Source organism: Saccopteryx bilineata, chromosome 9, assembly GCF_036850765.1.
Source record: "Saccopteryx bilineata isolate mSacBil1 chromosome 9, mSacBil1_pri_phased_curated, whole genome shotgun sequence".
Classification (NCBI taxonomy): Eukaryota; Metazoa; Chordata; class Mammalia; order Chiroptera; family Emballonuridae; genus Saccopteryx; species Saccopteryx bilineata.
This window is the reverse complement of record NC_089498.1, coordinates 10,931,436-10,943,941: the sequence shown is the minus strand read 5'-3', so window position 1 is coordinate 10,943,941 and position 12,506 is coordinate 10,931,436. Positions and strand designations below refer to the sequence as shown.

The following is a 12,506-nucleotide window of genomic DNA, read 5'->3' as shown; positions in this document are numbered from 1 at the left end:
AAAAAAAGCCTGACCGGGTGGTGGTGCAGTGAATAGAGTGTCAGACTGGGATGCAGAAGACACAGGTTCGAGGCCCTGAGGTCGCCAGCTTGAGTGCAGGCTCATCTGGTTTGAGCAAAGCTCACCAGCTTGGACCCAAGGTCACTGGCTCCAGCAAGGGGTTACTCCGTCTGCTGAAGGCCCCATGGTCAAGGCACATAGGAGAAAGCAATCAATGAACAACTAAGGTGTCGCAACAAAAAACTGATGGCTTCCCCACCGCGGATCTCTTGGCAGCCGCACCTTCTGGGTGGTGTAGCTACAGGATGAAGGAGGTCCAGCAGCTCACAACAACCGGCGGAGATGTGTAAAGAAACTGGACCTGCAGGGTGTAAATGGACAGTGTTATCACATCCAACCATTGTATTGCTTGACCTGGATGCGTGAGCAGCTCACAGGTCTCACATCTCCAGCCAGAACACCACCTGCTAGTGTGGGTGAGTCACTCCAGCTGGCGGCCTGATGGCCATCTCCCCAGCAGCTGAGCATATCGCCCCGGCCAGAGCTCCCAGGCACAGACTGAAAGCTGATAAACAGCACAGAGCTCTGCAGTGGCCACGCCCACTTCCTCAGGAGGTTTTGACATCTAATCTGCCAATATTTCTGAATAGGATAATAGCTGGCCATGCCTTGCCAATTTGGCCAGAGTTGGAGCAAAATTCTCAATCATTTATGTGTAATCTTTCACAAATATCACTGCTTGCACCTACAGGCAGAAGTGAGCAGTGTAAAGACTAAGAAGGCAAATACTACAGATTATTCCCCCCCCTTCAATTTTTAGAAGATTTTAAAAATTAGTATCTAATAGTAGCAATCATTAAAGTGTCCCTTTAATTTAGAAAGTTCTTTTACATTCTCTCAATTGACCCTCACAAAAGCCCTATAAGGCATGAAGAAACTATTAATATTAATTTGACACATGAGTAACCTGCAAATCACAGAAGTTAGGTGATCTGCCTAAGGCCACACACATGCTGGACTAGAGACCAGATACATACCATGTTTCCCTATGTATAAGACGCACCTTTTCCCCAAAAACTTGGGGTCTAAGGATTGGGTGTGTCTCATACAGTGGTTGTGGCATTCCAAATGTCACAGATGGAACTGAGGACAAGGCAATATATGTGATTCATCATCAGACACAGATGAGGACAAACTAATGGATGGGAGTTTTAACACTGATGAGGAGTTGTATAAATTAAAAAAAAAAGCCTGACCTGTGGTGGCACAGTGGATAAAGCGTCGACCTGGAAATGCTGAGGTCGCCGGTTTGAAACCCTGGGCTTGCCTGGTCAAGGCACATATGGGAGTTGATGCTTCCAGCTCCTCCCCCTTCTCTCTCTCTGTCTCTCCTTCTCCTCTCTAAAATGAATAAATAAAAATTAAAAAAAAAATATCACGTGGGCAGCACCATTTAAAAAAAAAACAGCCTGACCTGTGGTGGCGCAGTGTATAAAGCGTCGACCTGGAAATGCTGAGGTTGCCGGTTCGAAACCCTGGGCTTGCCTGGTCAAGGCACATATGAGGGCTGATGCTTCCAGCTCCTCCCCCCTGTCTCTCTCTCCTCTCTCTGTCTGTCTCTCTCTCTCCCTCTCTCTCTCCTCTCTAAAATGAATAAATAAAATAAAATTAAAAATTAAAAAAAAAAAACAACAAAAAAAAACACCAAAAACTGATGATTGATGCTTCTCATCTCTCTCTGTTCTTGTCTGTCTGTCCCTATCTCTCTCTGTAAAAAAAATAAAATAAAAATATATAAAAATAAAAAGGAAAAAGATTGTTTAAAAACATTTTTTTTGGCCCTGGCCGGTTGGCTCAGCGGTGGAGCATCGGCCTGGTGTGCGGGGGACCCGGGTTCGATTCCCGGCCAGGGCACATAGGGGAGGCGCCCATTTGCTTCTCCACCCCCCTCTCCTTCCTCTCTGTCTCTCTCTTCCCCTCCCGCAGCCGAGGCTCCATTGGAACAAAGATGGCCCGGGCGCTGGGGATGGCTCCTTGGCCTCTGCCCCAGGCGCTAGAGTGGCTCTGGTTGTGGCAGAGCGACGCCCCGGAGGGGCAGAGCGTCACCCCTGGTGGGCATGCCGGGTGGATCCCGGTCGGGCGCATGTGGGAGTCTGTCTGACTGTCTCTCCCTGTTTCCAGCTATAAAAATAGAAAAAAGAAAGAAAAAGGAAAAAAAACAAAACCATTTTTTTTCAGTAGGTGTGGAGGAAGATCAGACAGTGGAGCCAGGAAGAAGGCAGACACCCTGTCCTCCAAACACTGTTTCCTTGGGGGTGGGGCGGTGCAGAAGAGGGCTGGCAGGCACTGGACCCATTCGTTTGGTCATTTTTCCATTAAAAATGAAATTGAGTCTGGCCTGTGGTGGCACAGTGGATAGAGTGTCAACCATGAGCACTGAGGTTGCCAGTTAGAAACCCCAGGCTTGGCCAGTCAAGGCACCCATGACAAGCCATCAGTCAATGAACAACTAAAGTGAAGCAACTATGAGTTGATACTTCTTGCTTCCTTTCCCTCTCCTCTCTGTAAAATCAATAAATAAAAATCTTTAAAATTGAATATATATATACATATATATATATGAAATTGATGTGTCTCCACTCCATGTAAACACATGAAAATGCTCACTCCAGCCTAACACCAGGCTGGAATGTCATCACCTCTTAGGTCTGTAAGATAAGTCAGATAACAGCCCCCAAAATTAGGAAGAGCGACAAAGAATAAAGCGGAAACTCCCGAGCGGAAACCTCCCTGGGAAGCAGTGGGTACAGGAAACCTGAACTGCAGTTGAATTGCTGCAGGGTCAGCGCCGAAATGTGGCAGAGATAAAAGCTGCAGGCACCCCCTTCATCGGCATTAGTAAGGTGAGCAACCGTCCTCCTTTAGGGAGGACAGTCCTTCTTTTGTAAGTTCCGTCCTCCCTCGGAAAGTGTCCTACATGTCCTCCTTTTTTGATATTGGAAGACTAATCTGTAAACACATCCCTATTCAATTGATGCAGAGTCGAGCCATTATGTGTGATGTGACGTATTTGTATTTTCTTACAATTATTATTAAAAATTAATAGGCATGTAAGCATAATTACAATATAAAATATTACAAATGTTTTTATTATGCATTTATCATATTATAGGGTATTACTGTTGCAATGAATAAAATATTTCTTTTATTTACAATATTGTTTTCTTCAATTTATTTTTGACCTCCTTTTCATTGTAAAAAAGTTGGTCACCTTAGCATTAGCCACTGTCGTGCATCAGCTCCCGGAGCTCCATCAGGTGAACAGAATAATCCCCTACCCAGGGGTCCCCAAACTTTTTACACAGGGGGCCAGTTCACTGTCCCTCAGACCATTGGAGGGCCAGACTATAAAAAAAAACTATGAACAAATCCCTATGCACACTGCACATATCTTATTTTAAAGTAAAAAAACAAAACAGGAACAAATACAATATTTAAAGTAAAGAACAAGTAAATTTAAATCAATAAACTGACCAGTATTTCAATGGGAACTACGGGCCTGCTTTTGGCTAATGAGATGGTCAATGTCCGGTTCCATATTTGTCACTGCTAGATGTAACAAGTGATGTGACGTGCTTCCGGAGCCGTGAGGCGTGCATCCCACGTCACTGGAAGTAGTACTGTATGTGAGCGATGCCATGCTTTGCATCTCTCACTGATCACCAATGAAAGAGGTACCCCTTCCGGAAGTGCGGCGGGGGCCGGATAAATGGCCTCAGGGGGCCGCATGTGGCCCGCAGGCCGTAGTTTGGGGACCCCTGCCCTACACGCTTCCAGTAGGGAGGATAAAAGGAACCACTCTGAAAAGTGCCAGAGCTCTGTTCTTAACAAGATCTGCCCTCAGGAGAATTCAAACTTTAACCAGAGCCTAACAAGCTTGGAGCATTATCAGAGCCTAACTGACCCAGGCAAGGGGAAACGCCAACTCCAGCCAACCCTAGCCACCTGATGGGGTGGAGGGGGGTCTGAAAGCATCTGTGAGGTTCACAGCACAGAAGCACACCGCTCGGAAACACTGGCCTGATCACAGGACTGCAGAACGCTGCGCCACACCCTACACCTTGCCACTACATTGCTGAAGGCACAGCAGTTCCTTTTGCCCAATGCATTATGTCCAGGCATCAACAAAAAATTGCAAGAGGCCCTGGCCAGTTGGCTCAGCAGTAGAGTGTCAGCCTGGCGTGTGCAAGTCCTGAGTTTGATTCCCAGTCAGGGCACACAGAAGCGACCTTCCTCTCTACCACTTACTCCCCTCTCTCCTGCTCTCTCTCGCTCTTTCTTTCTCTCCCCCTCCTGCAACCATGGCTCATTTGAGCAAGCTGGCCCTGGGCACTGAGGATGGCACCATGGCCTCGCCTCAGGCGTTAAAATAGCTCAGTTGTCGGCCCTGGCCGGTTGGCTCAGCGGTAGAGCGTCGGCCTGGCGTGCGGGGGACCCGAGTTCGATTCCCGGCCAGGGCACACAGGAGAGGTGCCCATGTGCTTCTCCACCCCCACCCCCCTCTTTCCTCTCTGTCTCTCTCTTCCCCTCCCGCAGCCAAGGCTCCATTGGAGCAAAGATGGCCCGGGTGCTGGGGATGGCTCCTTGGCCTCTGCCCCAGGCGCTAGAGTGGCTCTGGTCGCGGCGGAGCGATGCCCCGGAGGGGCAGAGCATCGCCCCTGGTGGGCGTGCCGGGTGGATCCCGGTCGGGCGCAAGCGGGAGTCTGTCTGACTGTCTCTCCCCGTTTCCAGCTTCAGAAAAATACAAAATACAAAAAAAAAAAAAAAATAGCTCAGTTGTCAAGCAACACAGCAACAGCCCCAGATGGGCAGAGCTTTGCCCCCTAGTGGGCTTGCCAGGTGGATCCTGGTTGAGTGCATGCGGGTGTCTGTCTCTCTGCCTCCCTGCCTCTCTCTTTTTTTTTCCCCTGCCTCTCACTTAATAATACAAAAAAGAAAAAAATTAAAAGGGGTGAAATGAGAGGGGGAAAAGAAGAAAAAAATTGCAAGATGTACTAAAAGGAAAGCAGGAGTCCCCAAACTTTTTACACAGGGGGCCAGCTCACTGTCCCTCAGACCGTTGGAGGGCCGCCACATACAGTGCTCCTCTCACTGACCACCAATGAAAGAGGTGCCCCTTCCGGAAGTGCGGCGGGGTCGGATACATGGCCTCAGGGGCCGCATGCAGCCCGCAAGCCGTAGTTTGGGGACGCTTGGTTTAGAGACAGAGCTAGACTTTTGGTAGAGATGTTGGAATTATCAGACCAGAAATTTAAAACACCTGCGGTCATGTAAAAACAGATGAGCAATGTAACCAGAGAGGGGGAAATTCTAAAAAAGAATTTTTAAAAAATGCTAGAGATTAAAACAAAGAATAAAAAACCAGCCTGACCTGTGATGGCAGTGGACAGAGCATTGACCTGGAATGCTGAGGTTTCCAATTCAAAACCCTTGGCTTGCATGACCAGGCAGTGGTACAATGGATAGAGCATCAGACTGGGACGCAGAGGACCCAGATTCAAGGCCCCAAGGTCACCAGCTTGAGTGCGGGCTCATCTGGTTTGAGCAAAGCTCACCAGCTTGAGTACAAGATCACTGCCTTGAGCAAGGGGTCCCTGGTCAAGGCACATATGAAAAAGCAATCAATGAACAACTAAGGTGTCGCAACGAAGAATTGATGTTTTTCGTCTCTCTTCCTTCCTGTCTGTCTGGCCCTATTTGTCCCTCTCTCTGTCTCTGTCACAAAAAACAAACAAACAAAAAACCTTGGGCTTGCCTGGTCAAGGTACATGTAGGAGGTGATACTTCCTGCTCCTCCCTCCCTTCTTTCTCTCTCTTTCTTTCTCTCCCTCTCTCTCTCTTCTCTCTAAAATGAATAAATAAAAATATCTTTTAAAAAAAACAATAAACAAACCACTGTTAGATAAAAATGCCTCTTTGATGGGTGTCCTGGGTGCAGCTAAGGCAAGGACCTGAGCTTCAGGGCGTCTCAACAGACACCTCCAAAACCAAAAGGCAAACAGAGAAAAAAGAAGAAAAAGAATTGAAAAAAGTCCAAGAACTGTGGGACAACTGCTAAAAGGGTAACATATGCATAGTGAGACTACCAGAAGAGAAAAAGGAAACAAAGTATATTTGAAACAATAATGAATGAAAATTTTCCCCAAATTAATATCAGGCACCAGACTGCAAATCCAGGAAGCTCAGCGAAAACCAAGCAGTATAGCCTGACCAGGCCGTGGCGCAGTGCATAGAGCATCAGACTGGGATGCAGAGGACCCAGGTTCGAGACTCTGAGATCGCCACCTTGAGCGTGGGCTCATCGGGCTTGAGCAAAGCTCACCAGCTTGGACCCAAGGTTGCTGGCTCGAGCAAGGGGTTACTCGGCCTGGTGAAGGCCCGCGGTCAAGGCACATATGAGAAAGCAATCAATGAACAACTAAGGTGTCACCACGAAAAACTAATGATTGATGCTTCTCATCTCTCTATACCTGTCTGTCTGTCCCTATCTTTCTCTCTGATTCTCTGTAAAATAATTAATTAATTAATTAATTAAATTTAAAAAAAAGTTCTTCAGCCCCGGCAGATGGGCAGATGGCTGTGTTGGTCGGAGCACCGTCCCGAAGCACAGAGGCTGCCGGTCTGATCCCCGGTCAGGGCGCACACAGGAACAGATCGATGTTCCTCTCTCTCTCTCTCTCTCTCTCTCTCTCTCTCTCTCCCTCTCTCTCTCCCCCTCTTTGCTCTCTGAAAAAATTAATAAAATAAAAATCTTAAAAATTGTTTAAGTTCTGCCTGACCAGGCAGTGGCGCAGTGGATAGAGTATCGGACTGGGATGCAGAGGACCCAGGTTCGAGACCCCGAGGCCGCCAGCTTGAGCACAGGCTCACCTGGTTTGAGCAAAAGCTCACCAGCTTGGACCCAAGGTCACTGGCTTGAGCAAGGGGTCACTCGGTCTGCTGAAGGCCATGGTCAAGGCACATATGAGAAAGCAATCAATGAACAACTAAGGTGTTGCAACGCGCAACGAAAAACTAATGATTGATGCTTCTCATCTCTCCGTTCCTGTCTGTCTGTCCCTGTCTATCCCTCTCTCTGACTCTCTCTCTGTCTCTGAAAAAAAAGAAAAGAAAAAAAATTGTTTAAGTTCTTTAGAGAGAATAAAAATGAAACAAATAAGACACCACAATTATAAAACAAGAATGCTTTGAAAATAAAATAAAAACTATAACCTAAAAATTAAAAGTATGATAGCCAAATTAAAAATATATTTAAAGAAGAGTTGAGCCTGACCAGACAGTGGCGCAGTGGATACAGCATCAGAGTGGGAATCAGAGGACCCAGGTTTGAAACCCTGAGGTTGCCAGCTTGAGCATGGGCTCACCCAGCTTGAGCACAGGCTCACCAGTTTGAGAGTGGGATCATAGACATGACTCCATGATCACTGGCTTGAGCCCAAGGTAACTGGCTTCAGCAAGGGGTCACTTGCTCTGCTGTAGCCTCCCCCACTGTCCCCAAGTCAAGGCACATATGAGAAAGCAATCAATGAACGACCAAGGTGCCACAACAAAGAACTGATGCTTCTCAGTTCTCTCCCTTCATGTCTGTCCTTATCTGTCCCTCTCTCTGTCTTGCTCTCTGTCTCTGTCACACACAAAAAAAGAAGACTTAAAAAGTTAAGAAGGCCTGACCAGGTGGTGGCACAGTGGATAGAGCGTCAGACTGGGATGCAGAGGACCCAGGTTCGAGACCCCGAGGTCACCAGCTTGAGCACGGGCTCATCTGGTTTGAGCAAAGCTCACCAGCTTGGACCCAAGGTCGCTGGCTCCAGCAAGGGGTTACTCAGTCTGCTGAAGGCCCGCGGTCAAGGCACATATGAGAAAGCAATCAATGAACAACTAAGGTGTTGCAATGCACAATGAAAAACTAATGACTGATGCTTCTCATCTCTCTCCATTCCTGTCTGTCCCTGTCTATCCCTCTCTCTGACTCACTCTCTGTCTCTGTAAAAAAAAAAAAAAAAAGTTAAGAAGCTTTCCCAGAAAGCAGAACAAAAAGACTAAAGAGATGGACAAGAAGAGATAAGAAAATCAGAGTTTCAACTCAGGGCCAACATCTGTCTAACAGAAATTCTAGAAATAGAGAACAGAGAAAAAGGTGGGGTTGGTGTGCAGCTGAGGAGGAAAGAAAGGGGATCTTATCAAAGAAATAACTCAAGGAAAGTTCCCAGACTGAAAGAGATGAGTCTCTGTGGGAGACTGCAAGTTGGCAAAGCCCCTGCAGTTCGACACTTAGCAAAAGGCTAAGTTCTCCCCCCTACACCTCCATATTGGCTATGAAGCTGAGTATTAGTGCTCATCCCAACCCCCCACCTCACTTGCTTAGTGAAATTGCTAAAGACTAAGTTTTTCTCCACACCTCCATGTTAGTTGTGATGCTGGATTGTCTCTACTCTTCCCATCCACCATGTCCCTCGGAAAGACTGGAGGCAATTTTCTTTTTATCCTTTTTCTTTGTAAAGTTAAGATATTATATATGGTGGGGGTTTTCTGCACTTGGGAGAATTCTTGGGTTGCCTTGGAAATGTGACTTTGTTTTAATGATTTCTTTGATTTGTTAATTACTTCACTTTGCCCTATATATAAAGCAGGTAGGGGGTGGAGACTCGCAAAGAGTCCTCCAGAGCCCATCCTTTTTTCTCTTTAAGCTTATTTTCTTAATTCCGTGCACAGTTCCCACTCAGGACCGGGAATTACTAGCTGAGCTGGTTCACGGCAAGTCTCTATACTTGGGCCAATAAATTGAATTTTAAGAGCTGCACACTGGGAAATAAAATCTTTAAGATTTTCTGAAATGGCCTGGCCGGGCGGTGGCACAGTGGATAGAGCATTAGACTGGGATGCAGAGGACCCGGGTTCAAGACCCCGAGGTCGCCAGCTTGAGCGCGGACTCATCTGGTTTGAGCAAAAGCCCAGCAGCTTGAACCCAAGGTCGCTGGCTCCAGCAAGGGGCTGCTCAGTCTGCTGAAAACCCGCGGTCAAGGCACATATGAGAAAGCAATCAATGAACAACTAAGGTGTTGCAACGCGCAATGAAAAACTAATGATTGAGGCCTGACCTGTGGTGGTGCAGTGGATAAAGCATCGACCTGGAAATGCTGAGGTTGCTGGTTCGAAACCCTGGGCTTGCCTGGTCAAGGCACATATGGGAGTTGATGCTTTAGGCTCCTCCCCCCTTCTCTCTCTCTGTCTCTCTCTCCTCTCTCCCTCTCTGTCTCTCTCTCTCTCCTCTCTAAAAATGAATAAATAAATAAATAAACTAATGATTGATGCTTCTCATCTCTCTCTGTTCCTGTCTGTCTGTCCCTGTCTATCCCTCTCTCTGACTCACTCTCTGTCTCTGTAAAAAAAAAAAAAAAAAAAGATTTTCTGAAATGGTGGGGGTGCAGGAAGGGCATACCTCTGAGCATCACTGCAAACTAGATGATAACAATGCCTTCATAATAGTAAGTGAAAATTTTCAACCTCAATTTCAGTATTCAACTAAACTGTCAATCAAGTGTGAGGCTAAAATAAAAATATTTCCAAGTAAGCAAAGGGTAAATAAATGTGTATCCTATGCAATCTTTCTTAGAAAGTCACTGAAGAATACACTTCAGCCTGACCCGGCAGTGGCACAGTGGATAGAACATTGGACTGGGATGTGGAGGACCCAGGTTTGAGACCCCGAGGTTGCCAGCTTGAGCGCTGGATCATCTGGTTTGAGCAAAGCTCACCAGCTTGGACCCAAGGTCACTGGCTTGAGCAAGGGTTTACTCAGTCTGCTGTAGCCCCACGGTCAAGGCACATATGAGAAATCAATCAATGAACAACTAAAGTGCCACAACAAAAAACTGATGATTGATGCTTCTCATCTCTCTCCATTCCTGTCTGTCTGTCCCTATCTATCCCTCTCTCTGTAAAGAAAAGAAAGAAAAGAATACACCTCAGTAAAACAGAGCTATAAAAGAAGAAAGCAAAAGGCAAAGCATCCAGGAAAAAAAGAATCAACCAATGAATGCATAAATAATCATGACCTGGGCAGACGGATCCAGATGGCGGGCAGCTGGGCAGCTGATCATAAAGTGGCCATTCATTTGGAGCATGAATCAGAGAGAGAGCTAAAGAAGAAAGTTCTCCAGGGAAAAATGAAAGTAGGAGGTTATCTCATTTGTCTCTAAGCCATTGGAATCATTCCCTGTAGGAGCATTTGAATAAGTACAGATATAACAAAGCAAATAGGAAAATGTAGCCATTATTAACGACAGGAGAAACAAAAAAAGTTCTACAGAAAAAGAAATGCCATCATAGCAAACTACTTAGCACAGCAGTGAACAATACTGACATACTTATAATAAAGTACATGATTATTTAACCCGAAAGGTTCTATTGGGACATAACCTCATTTTTATTTTTATTTTTTTAAATATTTTATTTATTGATTTTTAGAGAGAGGGGAGAGAGAGAGAGAGAAGGGGGAAGAGCAGGAAGCATCAACACCCATATGTGCCTTGACCAGGCAAGCCCAAGCTTTCGAACCAGCAACCTCAGTGTTCCAGGTTGACGCTTTATCCCACTGCGCCACCACAGGTCAGGCCCATAACCTCATTTTTAAAGGGAAGAAAGAACTTCAGATGCAAGTGTACAAAAGCTAAATCATTAGTCAATAATTACTGCATTTAAGTCAAGAAGTAGCATTATGAGCAAATTATTTGAAAATACTGACTTTTGAGAAGCAATCAATGGGTTCCCAACTAAGTGAAACAATGAGTTGATGCTTCTGTCTGTCTGTCTGTCTGTCTCAAATTAATGGAAAAAATTAATAAATAAAATAAAATACTGACCCTGACCAGGTAGCTCAGTTGATTAGAGCATCATCCCAAGATACACCAAGATTGCAGGTTCCATCCCCAGTCACATACAAGAATCAACTAATGAGCCTGACCAGATGGTGGTGCAGTGGATAGAGCATTGGACTGGGATGCAGAGGACCCAGGTTTGAAACCCCATCACTGGCTTGAGCACGGGCTCAACTGGCTCAACTGGCTTGAGTGCAGTCTCATCAGCTTGAGTGCAGGGTCACTGGCTTAAGCATGGGATCATAGACATGACCCCATGGTTGCTGGCTTGAGCCCAAGGTCACTGCTTAAGCAAGAGTTCACTCGCTCTGCTGTAGCTCCCTAGTCAAAGCACATATGAGAAAGCAATCAACGAACAACTGAGACTGAGGAGCTGCAACAAAGAACTGATGCTTCGCCTGACCTGTGGTGGCTCAGTGGGATAAAGCGTCGACCTGGAACACTGAGGTTGCTGGTTTGAAACCTTGGGTTTGCCTGGTCAAGGCACATATGGGAGTTGATGCTTCCTGCTCCTCCCCCCTTCTCTCTCTCTCTCATTCCTCTCTCTCTAAAAAAAAAATCCATAAATAAAATTTTTTAAAAATCTTAAAAAAAAAGAACTGATGCTTATCACCACTCTCCCTTTCTGTCTGTCTGTCTGTCCCTATCTGTACCTCTCTGTCTCTCTCTCTGTCACAAAAAAAAGAATCAACCAATGAATGCATAAATAAGTAGAATAACAAATTGATGTTCCTCTCTCTCTCTCTCTAAAATCAGTACATAAAATAAATAAAAATTAAAAGAAAAAGATAAACTACTGAGATAAATACCAACACGTTGTTGTGAGTTGGGGGCGCAGAGAGAGAGATCAGCAGATGAAATCATCAAGGACTAGCAAAGGACCACCGCTCACTCAGGCAAATGGCCCCAAGTTCATGCTGTGTCCTATTTTCATTCACAAAATTTCAAAAAGCCTGGCCCTGGCCGGTTGGCTCAGCGGTAGAGCGTCGGCCTAGCGTGCGGAGGACCCGGGTTCGATTCCCGGCCAGGGCACACAGGAGAAGCGCCCATTTGCTTCTCCACCCCTCCGCCGCGCTTTCCTCTCTGTCTCTCTCGTCCCCTCCCGCAGCCAAGGCTCCATTGGAGCAAAGATGGCCCGGGCGCTGGGGATGGCTCTGTGGCCTCTGCCCCAGGAGCTAGAGTGGCTCTGGTCGCAACATGGCGACGCCCAGGATGGGCAGAGCATCGCCCCCTGGTGGGCAGAGCGTCGCCCCTAGTGGGCGTGCCGGGTGGATCCCGGTCGGGCGCATGCGGGAGTCTGTCTGACTGTCTCTCCCTGTTTCCAGCTTCAGAAAAAATGGAAAAAAAAATAAATAAAAATAAAAAAAAAAAAAAAAAAAAAAAAAAGCCTGTTTACTGAGAAATTGGCATAACTTTTACTTAAAGATACATGGAGTACACCTGCATGATAGCTTAATGACAATATAATATCAAAAGGCATTAATTGCTATTGCTAATATGGTTCCCACAACATTCCTCTCTTTATCTCAAGGGATAACCTTGAAAGGAACAGAATCTTATGAGAATGTT

The 12,506-nt window shown here is 46.2% G+C and overlaps 1 long non-coding RNA gene across 1 annotated transcript in view; it reads right to left on the bottom strand.

Annotated features, from left to right (window-relative positions):
• The window catches only part of LOC136312673 (uncharacterized), a 57,760-nt gene continuing 45,254 nt past the window's right edge, over positions 1-12,506 (bottom strand). The window contains exon 3 of the long non-coding RNA XR_010727038.1: positions 1-361. This is a non-coding gene — a long non-coding RNA (uncharacterized lncRNA). The remainder of the gene's footprint in view (positions 362-12,506) is intronic.